This window comes from Pogoniulus pusillus, chromosome 2 (genome assembly GCF_015220805.1).
Source record: "Pogoniulus pusillus isolate bPogPus1 chromosome 2, bPogPus1.pri, whole genome shotgun sequence".
Lineage (NCBI taxonomy): Eukaryota > Metazoa > Chordata > Aves > Piciformes > Lybiidae > Pogoniulus > Pogoniulus pusillus.
In genome coordinates this window covers 4,620,141-4,636,744 of record NC_087265.1, presented here as the reverse complement: position 1 = coordinate 4,636,744, position 16,604 = coordinate 4,620,141, and the positions used below count along the sequence as shown (strand labels likewise).

Here is a 16,604-nt window from a genome sequence, read left to right as displayed (position 1 = left end):
TGTTGAGGTATCAAAAGCTGCTGCACAGGAACTGAGACCAATGTTGTCCCACTGCTCTTTCACATACAGCATCAGAACTGTTTTGGCTGAAAAAGACCTTTAGGATCATCAAGTCAAACTGTTCTCTAACTCTATGCAGGTGGTGCTAAGCCATGTCACTCAGAGCCACATCTCTGCCTCTCTCAAACATATCCAAGGGTGGGGAGTCAACCACCCCCCCAGGGAGGCTGTTACAGTGTTTAAGAACCCTTTTAGTGAAGAACTTTCTTCTAATGTCCAACCTAAACCTCCCCTGTGAGGAGGTTTAGGTTGGACATTAGAAGAAAGTCCTGCAACCTGATGTGATTTCATCTCACCCTATCACTTCTTATGGAGAGCAATCTCTACTTGGCTCCAACCTCCCTCAGCCTCCTTTTATCCAAGATAAACACTACCAGATCCCTCAGCCACTTCTCCCACGACTTGTGTTACAGACCCTTCTCTGGACCCACTCCAGCACCCCCACATCCTTCCTGCAGTGAGGCACCCAACACTGAATCTTGTGCTCAAGGTGCAGCCACACCAATGCTGAGTACAGGGGGGTCAACAACTTCCCTACTATTGCTGATCCAGGCCAGGATGCTGTTGGCTTTCCTGGCCAGCTGGCCACACACTGGCTCAAGTTCAGCCCACTAATGATCAGCACTCCCAGGCACTCATGGTTGAGGGCAGGCCAGGAACAGAAGAAAGTATTTCAAATAATCTAAGCCTAACAAAACACCTTGAAGTGCAGAGGAACAAAGAGGAGAACAAATTCTGCTGAGAAGCTGCTTCAGGATGCTACTAAGATACCAAATGTTGCTGCCAACGTTAAGTGATGGCCACAGGACCACAAAACCTGAAGCAATCACTTTTAATTCAGCAGGGCCACATCTTGTGCAGCTATGACATATGTTGCTTCTGCTGGTAGTGCTTGGTTTCAGCTCTCCTTTCCTTGTTTCATCTGCCAAACCAATAAAGTCAAAAGAATGAACTGGTACAGAAGCCAAAGCAGAATCCATCAACAGATTTGTTTAATAAGGTCAGGATGGAAGATACTGAGAATCACAGAATGGTCTGAAAGATCATCTACTTCCAACACCCTGCCATGGGCTGGGACACTGCCCACTAGACCAGGTTGCTGAAAACCTCAATCAGCAAAGTCTTAAAGACTTAGAACATCATAGAACTGGTTTGGTTGGAAAAGCCCTCTGAGATCACTGAGTCCAAGCACCAACCTAACACCACCACAGCCATTAAACTATGTTCCAAAGTGCCATATCCACCACCTCTCTGGGCAGCCTGTCCCAATGCCTGACCACTCTTGCAGCAAAGAAATTGTTCCCCATCTCCAACTTAAGCCTCCCCTGGCACAGTTTCAGGCCATTTCCTCTCATTCTATCACCTGATAACAGGGAGAAGAGACCAACCCCCACAGGTCTGCTTCAGCCTCCTCTTCCCCAGACTAAAGAAGCTCCATTCTCTCAGCTGCTCCTCATCAGCCCTGCTCTCCAGACCCTTCACCAGCTTTGCTGCCCTTCTCTGGACACAGTGCTGCCCCTCAATGCCCTTCTTGCAGTGAGGGGCCCAAAACTGAACCCAGTATTTGAGGAGTGGCTCCATCAGTGCCCAGCATAGAGGCATGATCACTTCTCGGCTGTTAGACACCAGAAAGGACACCTTATGACAGGGAGACCTTCAGATTTAAGATGTTCTAAGAACTAGAGCAGAAAATAATCACAGAATCTTAGAGTTTGAAAGGGACCTTCAGAGATCATCCAGTCCATCCTCCTTGCCAAGGCAGGATCCCCTAGGGTAGTTCACACAGGAATGCATCCAGGTGGGTTTGGAAAGTCTGCAGAGAAGGAGACTCCACAGCCTCTCTGGGCAGCCTGCTCCAGGGCTCTGGCACCCTCACTGCAAAGAAGTTTCTCCTCATGCTGAGCTGAAACCTTCTCTGTTCCAGTTTGTAGCTGTTGCTCCTTGGCTTATTGCTGCTGACCACTGAAAAGAGCTTGGCCCCAGGCACTTGAAACCCACCCCTGAGGTACACATGGATGAGATCTCCTCTCAGCCTTCTCTTACTCTAGACTAAACAGCCCCAGGGCTCTCAGTCTCTCTCCATAAGCGAGGTGCTCAAGTGCCCCAGTCATCCTCACGGCTCTCTGCTGGACACTCTCCAGCAGGTCCTTCTCTCTCCTGAACTGGACACAGTATTTCAGGTGTAGTAATCTCCTTTGAAAAGGAGAACATAGAATATGAAGCAACTACAGGGGGACACAGGTGACATCCCATCATTTGAAACAGTTCTTCTTCAAGGTGGTTCAGAGCCTGTGACTTGTTTTCCTTCAAAGCAACTCTGTGCATGCAACGTGGTGCTGAAGATCTCCATCATCTGCCCTTCAATGTTCTTCACAAGTTGAACTAGCCCCAAATCTCCCCAGGTTTTACAAGTGCCACTGCAAAGATTTCTTTAATTGCCTGACATATAAATCATTTTCCCTCTGCCTTTTGTTTTAACAGATGACGTTTTCTGGCACTGAACTGCACAACCCAAATCCAGGTATTTAAACTCTGCTCCCATTGCAGATGTTATTTCTGATCAGATTTAATCATCCTTCTCTCCTATGTAACAACTGGACTGATTCTAAGGGTCTCATTAATATCATTCTCAAAACCTTTAAGCCTTCTCCAAGGTATTTGAGCATCACATCAGAGAGGAAAAAGTTCTTCCACTGTTAAACTAAGTTTCAGGGGAATCTTAGGATTTTCTAAGGATAAATCTCTTGGGATCTGTTAACTTTGCTGGCCATCACCCAAAAGTGCTATTTTTCCTTTCCATGATTTTATGACCAGCATGCTGACAGCCAGGAGGAGTCACTGTGATCTCACCTTCAATTAATAGGAATTTACCAAACAAATTACAACAGGTTTATCTTATTCACAGCCATAGAATGGCTCAGGATGGAAGAGACCTCAGAGCTCATCTACTCCAACCTCCCCACCATGGGCAGGGACACCTCTCAGCTAGACCTGGCTGCTGAAGATCTCATCCAACTTGGCCTGCAACACTGCCAGGGTGGAGGCTGCCTGGGAATCATAGAATCATAGAATCAACCAGGTTGGAAGAGACCTCCAAGATCATCCAGCCCAACCTAGCACCCAGCCCTGTCCAATCAACCAGACCATGGCACTAAGTGCCTCAGCCAGGCTTTTCTTGAAGACCCCCAGGGACGGTGCCTCCACCACCTCCCTGGGCAGCCCATTCCAATGCCAATCACTCTCTCTGGGAAGAACTTCTTCCTAACATCCAGTCTATACCTGCCCTGGCACAACTTGAGACTGTGTCCCCTTGTTCTATTGCTGGTTACCTGGGAGAAGAGGCCACCCCCCACCTGGCTACAATGCCCCTTCAGGTAGTTGTAGACAGCAATAAGATCACCCCTGAGCCTCCTCTTCTCCAGGCTAAGCAGGCCCAGCTCCCTCAGCCTCTCCTCGTAGGATTTGTGCTCCAGGCCCCTCACCAGCTTTGTTGCCCTTCTCTGGACATGTTCCAGCACCTCAACATCCTTCTTGAATTGAGGGGCCCAGAACTGGACACAAAATTCCACAGACCTATTCCAGAGGCTCACCATCCTTGTACTGAAGAACTTCTTCCTCAGATCCAGTCTAAGCCTGCTCTCCCTCAGCTTCAAATCATTCCCCCTTGTCCTGTCTCTAGACACCCTCATGAAAAGTCCCTCTGCAGATTTCCTGTAGGATCCCTTCAGCTATTGGAAGGCAGCTCTGAGGTCCCTTTGGAGTCTTCTCTCCAGGCTGAACACCCCCAGCTCCTTCAGCCTTTCTTCACAGCAGAGGTGCTCCAGCCCTTGGATCATGTTTATGGCCTCCTCTGGTATGACTTCAACAGCTCTGAGTCCCTCTGCTAGGGACACCAGAGCTGAGGCACTTAGTGCCATGGTCTGGTTGATTGTCTAGGGCTGAGTGCTAGGTTGGACTGGATGAGGTTGGAGGTCTCTTCCAACCTGGTTGATTCTATGATTCTCTGATTCTATTTGAGATGGGAGCCTCACCAGAGCATAGCAAAGGTGCAAAATCCCCTCTCTTGACAGTTCCATGTCATCAGAAATCAAGGCACAATCATCAAGTGCCTCACAGCAGACATTTTTTCAACTTAAAAGAAAATGTATAGTCTCTGTTAGGGCTTTTTTTGCAGTGAATTCTCTAGCACCTTGTTTTGAATGTTGCTCCTCTAAATATCCCAGAGTATGAAGAGTTGGTTCTACAAGATTCTGCATCCTAGTCTGGTGCCAGCCCACAAAACATATGTCTCTGCTCAAATCTGAGAATCTGTTTTGACTTTTTCCTTTCTCCTTTCTTCTTTTTTTTTCTTTTTCCATTTTCTTTCTGGACTGCAGACAAAACATTTCTTTAGCTACAACTCAACATTTAGTATCTTCAGAGAGACAAAACTTTCTAACTTCCAAATAGATTTTCCTGAATTTATTCCCAAACAACAACTTGGAAGAAACTAAAGCAATCAGAATGCATGACAAGAAAGAACAATTCCAAGGAAATGCTTTAAAAAAATCATATGGGAAAATTAATAAATTTGGGTTAGATGTTATTTTTTTTGTTACACTTGGGGGTGCTACTCAACTTGTGAAACCATCTGATTTATTTTTCACCTGAAGATTTTATTGCACAGCTATGCAAACTCATCAATATGTTTTCCTAATGTCATTAACTGCCCATTTCTTCCCACTGGTAAGCAGCTCCTTGCCAGTTTTATTTGGGACAAGGTGGATTTTACAAGGTGGATTTTCTACTGCTCCTGACAAGAGGGAACAAAATATTGGTTAAAAATCTCAAATGCTAAAAATGATACAGCACAGACCACCCTGAGCCCACAGATGGATGAGTCTTGAGGTTGTAAGAGGAAAGGCTGAAAGTCCTGGGGCTGTTGAGTCTGGAGAAGAGCAGCCCCAGAGGGGATCTGATCAATGCTCAGCAAGAGCTAAAGGACCTGTGGGAAGCAGGAGGATGAGGCCAGTGAGAGGACAAGGGGCAATGGGCACAAATTGGAACCAAGGAGATTCCATCTGAATGAGAGGAGAAAACTCTTTTTTGGTGTGAGGGTGCTGGAGCCTTGGAGCAGGCTGCCCAGAGAGGCTGTGAAGTCTCTTTCTCTGGAGAGCTTCCAGTCCCAGGTGGGCATTGTGATGCTGGGCAAGCTGCTGTGAGTGCCTCTGCTTCAGCAGACTGGATGATCTCCAGACATCCCTTCCATCTCCCACCCTGCTGGGAGTCTGTGAGTCTCCAGGCTGCTCCAGAGCTCTGGTGGTGAAACCTCACTTCTCCATGACTAACTGTCCACATCCACCCCACACTGAGGGGGGTTTGCTTTTAATTAGAGTATCAGAAATGCAAACAAAAGACAACTGGAACCTCGGGAATTAAATATTTGCATTAGTTTTAGCAAATTAGCTTCTTGAAAGAGCCAAGGGGCATAAATCAAAAGTAACTTTGATTTAGTTACATGTGTTACTTTAAATCACATGGGTGAGAAACCATGCCCGAGCTCCAGAAAGATGTTTAGGTATCAAAAGAAATCCATTAGCTTGGACAGGTGCAAAATCTCAGATAATTTCCTTCTAGATAAGGGAATATACGTGAGAGGCAGAACCAGAGGCATACTACAAAGGCTTTGCAATCTCCATCAGTCATTTGCCGCTGGGAGGGATGTTTTTCTTAGCTGTGAGAAGCAAACCTCACAGTCACAGGAAGATTATTTCACACCAAGATAAATGGACAGAGAAAATGTCAGACATTGCACTGCACAAACCAGAATATCTGCATACAGCCTGGCGAGGGGAGCTGGGAGGCTTCGCTGAAGGATTTTTGTGTGCACAAACTCTAAAGGATGAGTAGATAAGGGGGGAAAAAAAAAAAAGCACCAAAGAGAGTTTTGTTTCCCAGCTTGCTATTTTTACAGCCAGAGACACACGTAGAGGGTGTACTGGTGAGCACACCTGATGGGAGCAGTGGAAGAGGAAGAAGCACCGCGCGAAACACACCACCGCCCATCCCAAGGCTACATCTTCTTCTGATCTTAGACTCCACAAGATGACTCAGTGACTGACTGACCAGTTTGGGTTGGGATGAACCTGAGATCATAGAATCACAGAATGGGTTGGGTTGGAAGGGACCTCTGAAGTTCATCCAGTCCAACCCACTCTGCAGTCAGCAGGGACATCCTCAACTAGATCAGGCTGCCCAGAGCCCTGCCAAGGCTCACTTCGAGTGTCTCCAGGCATGGGTCCCAACCACCTCCACAGGCAACCTGTTCCAGTGTGCCACTACCCTCATAGCAAAAGAACCCAGCTCCAAGCCCTTGTCATAGGCAGGGACACCTTCCACTAGAACAAGTCACTCAAGGCCTCATCCAACCTGGCCTTGAACACCTCCAGGGAGGTTGTGGAGGACAGAAGCACAGAATGTGATCAAAGATCACATTCTGTGCTTCTGTCCTCCACAACCTCCCTGGGCAACCTGTTCCAATGTGCCACTATCCTCATGGTAAAAGAAGTTAGTTCCAAGCCCCTGTCATAGACAGGGACACCTTCCACTAGCCCAAGTTGCTCAAGGCCCCATCCAACCTTGCCTTGGACACTTCCAAGGAGTGGGCATCCACGACCTCCCTTGGGCAACCTGTTCCAATGTCTCAGCAGCCTCTCTGTAAAGAATTTCATCTTAATCTCCAATATAAATGTGCCCTTCTCCAGCTTCAATCCATCCTCACCTCCTCCTATCACTACAAGCCCTTGAGATAAGTCCCTTTGCAGCTTTCTTGTGAGCCTACTTCAGGTAGTGGAAGATTCCTGTTAAGGTCTGCCTGGAGCCTTCTTCCATCCAGGCTGCAAAGGCTAACACAGGAAAGGAACAAGGAGGGAAAAAAAGTGATGCTTTTTTTTATCTTGTTCCACAATAATGCAGAAAAGGCTCCCTCAAAATTACTTGAAATTAATAGCTTAAAGTGAGAAACAAAGAAACCAGGTCTGCCTTGCTTCTGTCAGGCAAGCAAGCAAGGAGGAATGAGATGGTCTGACAGATGACTGCTCCAACACTGCTGAAGAATTTCATCTCGCTTTTAACTGTTATTTACCATTTCACTGACACCAACAGAACTGAAACGTCTAACTAGTGTTAGAAGAAAAGAAGACATTGAAACTCAGGCCATGAAAGCCTCTGGGGAGACCTCAGAGCAGCCTTCCAGTACCTGAAAGCTGGGGAAGGACTTCTCACAAGGGTTTGGAGCGACAGGACAAGGGGCAATGGATTGAAGCTGGAAGAAAGAAGATTGAGACAGGAGATAGGGAAGAAATTCTGTACAGTGAGGGTGGTGAGAAACTGGAACAGGTTGTCCAGGTCAGCTGTCGATGCCTCCTCCCTGGGGATATTCAAGGCCAGGCTGGACAAGGCCTTGGGCAACCTGGGCTTAGCAGAAGGTGTCCCTGCCCATGGCAGAGGGATTGGTACTAGATCATCTTCAAGGTCCCTTCCAACCCGAACCATTCTGTGACTGTAAGAGTGTCATCACCACTGCACTGGTGAACACCATTTCTGTGGGTCTCAGCAGCACTTTGGGCCCATGTCACAGAATCAGAGAATCAATCAGGCTGGAAGAGAGCTCCAAGCTCAGCCAGACCAACCTAGCACCCAGCCCTGGCCAATCAACCAGACCATGGCACTAAGTGCCTCATCCAGGCTTGGCTTCAACACCTCCAGGCACAGAGACTCCACCACCTCCCTGGGCAGCCCATTCCAATGCCAATCACTCTCTCTGACAACAACTTCCTCCTCACATCCAGCCTAGACCTGCCCTGGCACAACTTGAGACTCTGTCCCCTTCTTCTATTGCTGCTTGCCTGGCAGAAGAGCCCAACCCCACCTGGCTACAGCCTCCCTTCAGGGAGCTGCAGACAGCAATGAGCTCTGCCCTGAGCCTCCTCTGCTGCAGGCTGCACACCCCCAGCTCCCTCAGCCTCTCCTCACAGGGCTCTGCTCCAGGCCCCTCACCAGCTTTGTCGCCCTCCTGTGGACACACTGCAGTACTGCAACATCTCTCTTGCATGGAGGAGCCCAGAACTGGACACAGCACTCAAGGTGTGGCCTGAGCAGTGCTGAGCACAGGGGCAGAATGACCTCCCTTGTCCTGCTGCCCACACTGCTCCTGAGCCAGCCCAGGATGCCATTGGCTCTAACAAGTCTTCCCTTGGCACGGTACTGAGTCAAGTGGGACGTGGGAGACACAGCTCACCACTGTGCTTGGGGCAAAATAGATGGCACAAGGCTGCTTGGGCACATTGCTGTAACAGACACTTGCCTTTGTATGAGTATATATCACAATATTTCAGTCTGAACCATCTGTGCATGCACAGAAATATATTTGCAAGCAAATCTAAACCACCAAACTCTATTTTCTCCCTGTATGAAGAGGACTGATTTTTTTTTTGGTAATGTAGTCCAAATCCCAACCCTCTTAAAAGTTCTGAGTAGCAAAACACTATTTTTGGAAGGAAAAAAATAACAAAACAAGACAAAAACAACCCCCAACCCCAAATAAAATCAAAACAAGCCAAAGAATTCCCATTTCTCTTCCAAACATGAATATCTACATTTCCAATCCTTTCTAGGTTACTTCTAAATACTTTTTTTTTCAGCAGCTAATCTCTCTTTAGAGTTCTACAGTGTAAATTCTACAATTAGCAAAACCCAAATTCTCCATGGAGATTGACTAATGTGCAACCAGCTCCAGGAGCATCACAGGACTTCAGGCTGTATGTCTTAAGAAACTAAAGCTATAGGTCACCACATACCTGGAATAGAACAGACTGAAAAATACCAAACCAAACACACAAAAAAACCCCACCCCAAGCCTCACCAAAGAAATCCACACAAAGTCCCCCTCAAACCTCAAAAATAATCACCCCCTATCCATTCCAGAGCTCTCAAAGTGAGCTCCTCTCACTTCACCCATGGAATAACACAGAATGCACTGGCTTGGAATAGAGCTTGAGAGGTCATCTTGTCCAACCTCCCTGCTCTTAGCAGGGACAACCCAAATGGAGCAGATTGCTCAGTGCCCCATCAAGCTGTTTAATGCCTCCATGGACCAGGCCTCCAACACCCTCACAGTAAAGAACTTCTTCCTAATGCCCAACCTAAACCTTCACTAGTTTCAAACCACTGCCCCATGTCCTGTCACTACAAGCCCTTTTCAAAAGTCCCTCCCCAGCTCTCCTGTAGATCCTTTAAAGTACTGCAAGGCTGCTCTGAGATCTCCCTGGAATCTTCTCTTCTCCAGGATGAACAGCCCCAGCTCCCTCAGCCTGTCCCCACAGAAGTGCTCCAGCCCTCTGATCATCTTCATGGCCTCCTCTGGACCTTCTCCATCAGGCCTCCTGTGGAGTGCCCCAGAGCTGGATGCATACTGCAGGTGAGGTCTCAACAGAGCGGATCAGAGAGACATGATCCCCTCTCTCAATCTCTGACCATGTTGCTTTGGTGACCACTGCTGGCTCCTGTCCAGCTTCTCATCCACCAGCACCCCCAAGCCTTTCTCTGCAGGGCTGCTCTCAAGCTCATCATCCTGCCTGTACTGATAATGTGCATTGTCCTGACCCAGGTGCAGGACCTTGTACTTTGCCTTGTTGAACCTCAGGAGTTTCACCTAGACCCACTTCTCCAGCTTGTCCAGTTCCCTCTGTGTGACCTCACCAGGTATTGTGTTATGCTTAGATCCTGCTTCAGTGTCACAGAGCCCAAGCATGGTGGGGTTGGAAGGGACCTCTGGAGATCATTCAGTTCAATCTTCCTGCTAAAGCAGGGCCACCCACAGCAGGTTGCTCAGGCTCCCAATGTCCAGGTGGGTTTGGAATCTGTCCAGAGAAGGAGACTCTGCATCCTTTCTGGGCAGCCTGCTCCAGGGCTCCAGCATCCTCACACCAAAGTTCCTCCTTATTTTTAGATGGATCCTGCATCATTCACCAGCACATGAACACAGCACCCAGACTTCTCTTTCTTATTCTCACTTATTTAGTACTCCCTTAAACAGCAGAGCCTGCTCTTAAAGCTAGAGAGCTTCATGTGAGCAGAGAAGTTGTGACTCTTTCCATCAAGCATGGAGAAGCTTTTGAATCCATGTATTTCTCCAGCTGGCTTTTGAATTGGGCTGCCCAGCCAGTATCACAGTATCACCAAGGTTGGAAGAGACCTCACAGATCATCAAGTCCAACCCTTTACCACAGAGCTCAAGGCCAGACCATGGCACCAAGTGCCACGTCCAATCCTGCCTTGAACAGCCCCAGGGACGGCGACTCCACCACCTCCCCGGGCAGCCCATTCCAGTGTCCAATGACTCTCTCAGTGAAGAACTTTCTCCTCACCTCCAGCCTAAATTTCCCCTGGTGTAGCTTGAGGCTGTGTCCTCTCATTCTGGTGCTGGCCACCTGAGAGAAGAGAGCAACCTCCTCCTGGCCACAACCTCCCCTCAGGTAGCTGTAGACAGTTGTACCCAGACTCTGCCCAGCCACAGGAAACTGCAGATGGTAGAGTTCAAACTCTTTGTTTGTCTGAGAGGAACAAGCAGGAAACTCTTGAGTGCTTCCATAGGAACAGGAGGAGAGCTGAGAGCAGACCAAAGGGAAGCCAGAATGGGAACCAGGAGTTACTACGGACACCAAATCCTTGCCTTGCTATGAGCCAACCAGAAATTAAGATGAGGGTTGGGAAGAATCCCTCACTTATTTACAAGGGGAAAGTGAGGGGAAAGCAAGCTCAGGGCTGCCCAAAGGAAATTATTACCCAAACAAACTAGAACAGAGAAGTTAGTAGGCTTTACTATATATATATATATATATACTCCCTTTGTAGTCAAGCAACCACTGTCCAAGTAATGACATTTCCTCACGTGCTACTCTTTTGAATCTTAATTAAAATAAGCACTAAATGACCAGTCCCACATCCCTCTCACCTTTCAGGCAAGATGATGCATCAGCAAATTGGAACAATTTCTCCTCCCAAAAAAAAGAGTTTTGACCTTTAAAAAATTTCCAGATACAACAGCAAATACTTTGTGTCTGTACTGCTGTTGTTGGCAGCACAACTGCCATTCATCCAGACATCTAATGTACCTAAAAATAGACTCTCAAATGTAATTCCTTCTCCAAGTCATGTGAAGATGACAGAGTTCTTACTTTGCTAACAGAAAACTCTGGCAGAGTGCTTTTAAGTGACCTCCTGAAAGTCTTGGTGTGTTGGTGACAAAGCTGAAAACAAAACAGAGAATTTCTGTCAGTTGTAACCTTGTGGTTACAACACTGCAGAGAGAGGTGGAAATTGTGTGAAAATGTGAAATTGAGCACATCTGTTGTAAAATGAAAGGATTAGGCACACCACCTATTAGAAACACAGCATCATTTAGGATGGAAAAGAATCCAACCATTAATGCAGCACTGCCAGGTCACCGCTAAACCATGGCTCCCTGCACCACATCTCCACAGCTTTTCAATCCCTCCAGGGATGAGGACTCCACCACTGCCCTGAGCAGCCTGTTTCAGGGCTTGACTATCACTTCAGGGAAGAAACTGTTCCTCATGTCCAACCTAAACTTCCCTTGGTGTAACTTGAGGCTGTTTCCTTTTGTCCTGATGCTTGGGAGAAAAGACTGACCTCCATCTGGCTTCAACCTCCTTTCAGGGAGTTCACAGGATGTCAGGGGTTGGAAGGGACCAAAAGAGATCATCAAGTCCAACCCCCTGACAGAGCAGGACCATACAATCTAGCTCAGGTCACACAGGAACACAGCCAGACAGACCTTGAAAGGCTCCAGAGAAAGAGACTCCACAGCCCCTCTGGGCAGCCTGTGCCAGTGCTCTGGGACCCTTACTGGAAAGAAGTTCCCCCTTGTGTTGAGCTGGAACCTCCTGTGCTGCAGCTTCCATCCATTGCTCCTTGTCCTGTCCCAGGGAGCAGTGAGCAGAGCCTGACCCCCTCTCCTCACACACAGCCCTCAGATATTTATAAACATTTATTAAATCCCCTCTCAGTCTTCTCTTCTCCAGACTAAGCAGCCCCAGGTCCCTCAGCCTCTCCTCATCAGGTAGGGCTCCAGTCCCCTCAGCATCCTTGTAGCCATCCGCGGGATCCTCTCCAACCCTATCCCTCCAGAAGGTCTCAGCCTCCTTTTCTGCAGGCTGAACAACCCCAGTTCATAGTTTAACAGATTCATAGAACAGTTTGGGTTGGAAGGAGGCCTAAACATCATCCAGTTCCAACCCTCCCTGGCATGGCAGGGGAAGTCACTCATGGCCCCAGCCCCTCTGACTTCGCACACCTCCAGGGAGGGGCATTTACAGCTTCCCTGAGCAACCTGTTCCACTGTCTCACCACCCTCACTGTAATGACTCTTTCTAATATCCAGTTCCTTCAGCTGCTCCTCCCCAGACCTGTTCTCCAGATCTTTCACCAGCTTTACTGCCCTTCTTTTGACTTACTCCAGCATCCCTCTTGTAGAGGGCCCCAAAATTGAATCCAGCTGTTTATTTTTAGATTGAAGCAAAGAAAACCATATTTTCCTAACTGTGCAAGTATCTGTGTGCCTTAATAACACAATGTTCTTCCTCTGCTGTTCAGATGGTTCCAAAATCACTCACCTCTGATTTGTGGCAGCTGCTATCACCCTAACAGCATTTTCTAGCCCTAGGGCAGCCTGTGTCTATAACACATCTGTAGAGAACTGATTTCACAGTAATAATTTTTCTAAACATAGAAGTAAAAACTGAAGGAAGTGCATTATGGAACTGTAAGTACCAAGCTTTAGGTTCTGAACAGCCATTTCCTATCAGCTCTTGCATTTAAACCTGCAAAGATGTTACAAGCTGGACTCAAGTGAGGAAAGTTTGAGTCCTGACATTCACTACCAGCAAGTAGTTAGCATCCTTCTGCTTTCAAATACCAAAATCATGACAGTGAATCAACAACTAGAAAGAAGACACTAAACAGAGATAGCACAAGGACACCTTCCTCTCTTTAAAGATGGAGAAAATGGCACAGTACTGAGTCCCAGCTGTTTAGGTCACAACAACCCAGTGAATGCTCCAGGCTTGGGGCAGACTGGTTGGAAAGTTACTCTTGTGGGGGTGCAGGTTGATAGCAGTTGAACGTGAGCCAGCGTCTGCCCAGGTGGCCAGAAGGCCACCAGCATCTTGGGTTGGATCAGCAACTGTGTGACCAGCAGGGAAAGGATTGTGCCCCTGTACTGGGCACTGGGGAGGCCACAGCTTGACTACTGAGTTCAGCTTTGGGCCTCACACTCCAAGGAGGACATTGAGGGGCTGCAGCATGTCCAGAGAAGGGCAAGAAATCTGGGGAAAGGTCTGGAGAACAGGGCTGGTGAGGAGCAGCTGAGGGTGTTTAGTCTGGAGAAGAGGAGGCTGAGGGCAAATCTCATTGCTCTCCACAGCTCCCTGAGAGGAGGCTGAAGTGAGGTGGGGGTTGGTCTCCTCTCACTAGTACCTAGGAGAAGCATTGCTCTGAAACCTTTAAATCACAGTTAGTAGGTTTCTGGGGTCTTTTCTCCATTTTCATTTCAATACTCAGCTGCTAATAACTGCAGCTAATTTTCCAGAACAAGAAGTAGAGTTTGTGTGGGTTTTTTTTCCCCCTCTTGTCTGTATTTTACCATTTGTAGTTTTACAAAGGCTTTCTCTTTTGATGGAACTCCTAGAAACAAATGAATTCACAGGGGCCCTCAAATCCCACCAGATTTCACAGAGGAATATTTCTTTATATTAGCAGAGCAACTTCACCATCAAACTCCTCTCTAGTGAAACTTTTAATGGGAGACTAAAACGTTTTTGATGCATGTATCTGAATACAGAAGCCTGGCATTCACTTATTCAGGCTTCACATTCACAAATACCTGTTATTGTACCTGCTTTCCCTTCTCCCTGATGTCTGGAAAACAGACAGGACAGAAGGGCCACCCACCTCCTGAAACAAATAGACAACCAGCTGCTGCTGCCAGGGATACCAAAGAGGAGGCTCGGTGGGTTCTGACAATGGGAAAAAAAACAAACATGAAAGGTAAGGAAAAGCAGATGAAAGCTTGGGGACATGCCCTAAATACCAGCAGGCTTCATTGTCTGAGAGCTGCTTTGAAAAAGACCCCTAGAACACAGGAAAGATTTTTCTAAAGATGAAGAATTGTTATCAAAAGCATGAATTAAACAGGAAATCACAGAAGAAAACAACTGGTCAGGTAGGGCAGTGTGTGCTCTGCTTCTGCTGCCTGGGAAAGAATGATGTTTGCAGTCCTGCTCTTCCCTTATTGATGGGAGTGACTCTTTAGAAGGCTTTGTAGTGAGAGGATAAGAGGTAATGGTGTGAAACTGGAGCAGGGGAGATGTAGGTTGGACATGAGAAGTTTTTCACAGTAAGAGTGGCACAATACTGGAACAGGTTGCCCAGGGATGTGGTTGAGGCCCCATCCCTGGAGACATTCAAGATCAGACTTGATGTGGCCCTGGGCAGCCTGATCTGGTTGGAGATGTCCCTGCTGACTGCAGAGGGGTTGGACAAGATGACTTTTGAAGGTCCCTTCCAACCTGATGCAATCTGTGAATCTGTGAAACGCTTCTCATGCCTCAGCCAACATCCACAGAATGTTTTAGCTCCAAGCACAGCTCACATTCAGTCTTCTGTTTTCCCCTCCATTAACATAAGATTTGTAGCACTGCCATAATTATAATGCTTTTAAACCAAGACCATATACAAGCAGCAAACTCTGATTGATTCCTATCAGTGAATATCATCTTCCCAAAGTTCCCTTTCTTCCTCTTGCCAAACTTAGATCAGTTTCTACTTCACTGATGATTTAGGAGCATCCAGAAAAAGGCAGCAGCAGCAATTTAGTTCCACAAGTCTAATTTAATAAAAAAATACCTTCTGAGATGATTGCATTACTAACAGAAAGGAATTTATCTCCCTTTGCAGCTCTGGTGTGGAGTACATACCCATCAGCCCCCTAGAACCTGAGAAGCACTCCAAGAAACTTCAGAATACTTCTCAAATGGAATAATGTCATAATTTTTCTTTCAGTAGTGAATTTATTTCAAGCTGTGTCTGCATTCATAGTCACAGAATGCTTTGGGTTGGAAAAGGCCTTGAAGGTCATCCAAGTTCCAATCCCCCTGCCATGGGCATGGACATCTCCCTCTAGCCCAGGTTGCTCAAAGCCTCATCCAACCTGGTCTTGAACACCTCCAGAGAGGGGGCAACCACAGCCTAGCCACATACATGTCTCCCCTCTTCCATCTTCAATCCACTGCTCCTCATCCTATCATTACAATCTGTTGTAAAAAGTCCCTCCCTTCCTTGGTTAAAGAGAAGATAAAATCCTATTTCCCCCCAGTTCTCCTGCTGCCCTCTTGAAAAGCTGACTTGTAGGCATGTTAGAAGAGAAAATCCTTAGCAGGGTTTTGCCTCTTGGTTTTTCAATAAGCAGAAACACAGCTCTGGATGGACTATCTAATTTCTCCCCATTTCCCCTCCCAACACATTTGGCTTCTGGATTAACGTCGCTGCTTGTGTGACAAATCTACTGCACCACTTGATCAGCTCAGTGCAATTCTGCACTGTTAACAAAGTGGCCTTAGCCATCAGGGAGGGACTACCTGCTTCCATACACCTCCCCCATCAGCCCTTCAGGGACACCAAGCCTCTCCAGGCTGCCTGAGCTTCCCAAAGCTCAGGAGACCAACCTCACTCACACTGCCAAATGTCCTTGCTTAAGACACAGAAATAACCTGAAAGTTTGGGGTGAGGTGGGGGTTGGTCACTTCCCCCTAGTATCAGGTGATAGAAAGACAGGAAATGGTCTGAAATTGTGCCACAGAGGTTTAGATTGGGCATGAGGAACAACTTCTTTGCTGCAAGAGTGGTCAGGCATTGGAACAGGCTGCCCAGGGAGGTGCTGCAGTCACCATGCCTGGAGGTGTTCAGGAAACCTATGGACATGGCACTTTTGGCCATGGTGGTGCTGACAGCTGGACTCAATGATCTTAGAATAGTTTTAGTTGGAAAAGACCTCTGATTCTAAGAACTCAGGGCTCTTCATTCTCCTGCTGGGAAAAGATCATCTGCTGATAAAAGGACATTGCAACTAGAACTCATTAGACTTCTTCCTGTGAGCATGCCAGAACCCTGGAGCAGGCTGCCCAGAGGGACTTTGGAGTCATCTCTGGAGAGATTCCAAACCCACCTGGACACTGTGATCCCGGGCACCCTGCTGTGGGTGCCCCTACTTCAGCAGAGGGGTTGGACTGGATGATCTCCAAAGCCTCTTCAACCCCCCTCACCAGTCTGTGTCTTTGTAGGTAACTTCCAAAGGGCCTTAAGCCGCATCTAATATAGCTTCAAAAACTCCAGCTTTTGCCTGCCATTCCTTCTGCTATTGCTGCCTTTATCAGTTCTGTCTGTCATTACTCTTTCCATCTTATCTTTACTAAAAAGAAAACCTTTGA

The 16,604-nt window shown here is 47.4% G+C and overlaps 1 protein-coding gene across 7 annotated transcripts in view; it reads right to left on the bottom strand.

Moving 5' to 3' along the window:
- The window catches only part of MBD5 (methyl-CpG binding domain protein 5), a 218,460-nt gene that overhangs the window by 142,497 nt on the left and 59,359 nt on the right, over positions 1 to 16,604 (bottom strand). The gene's annotated exons all lie outside the window — the stretch shown is intronic.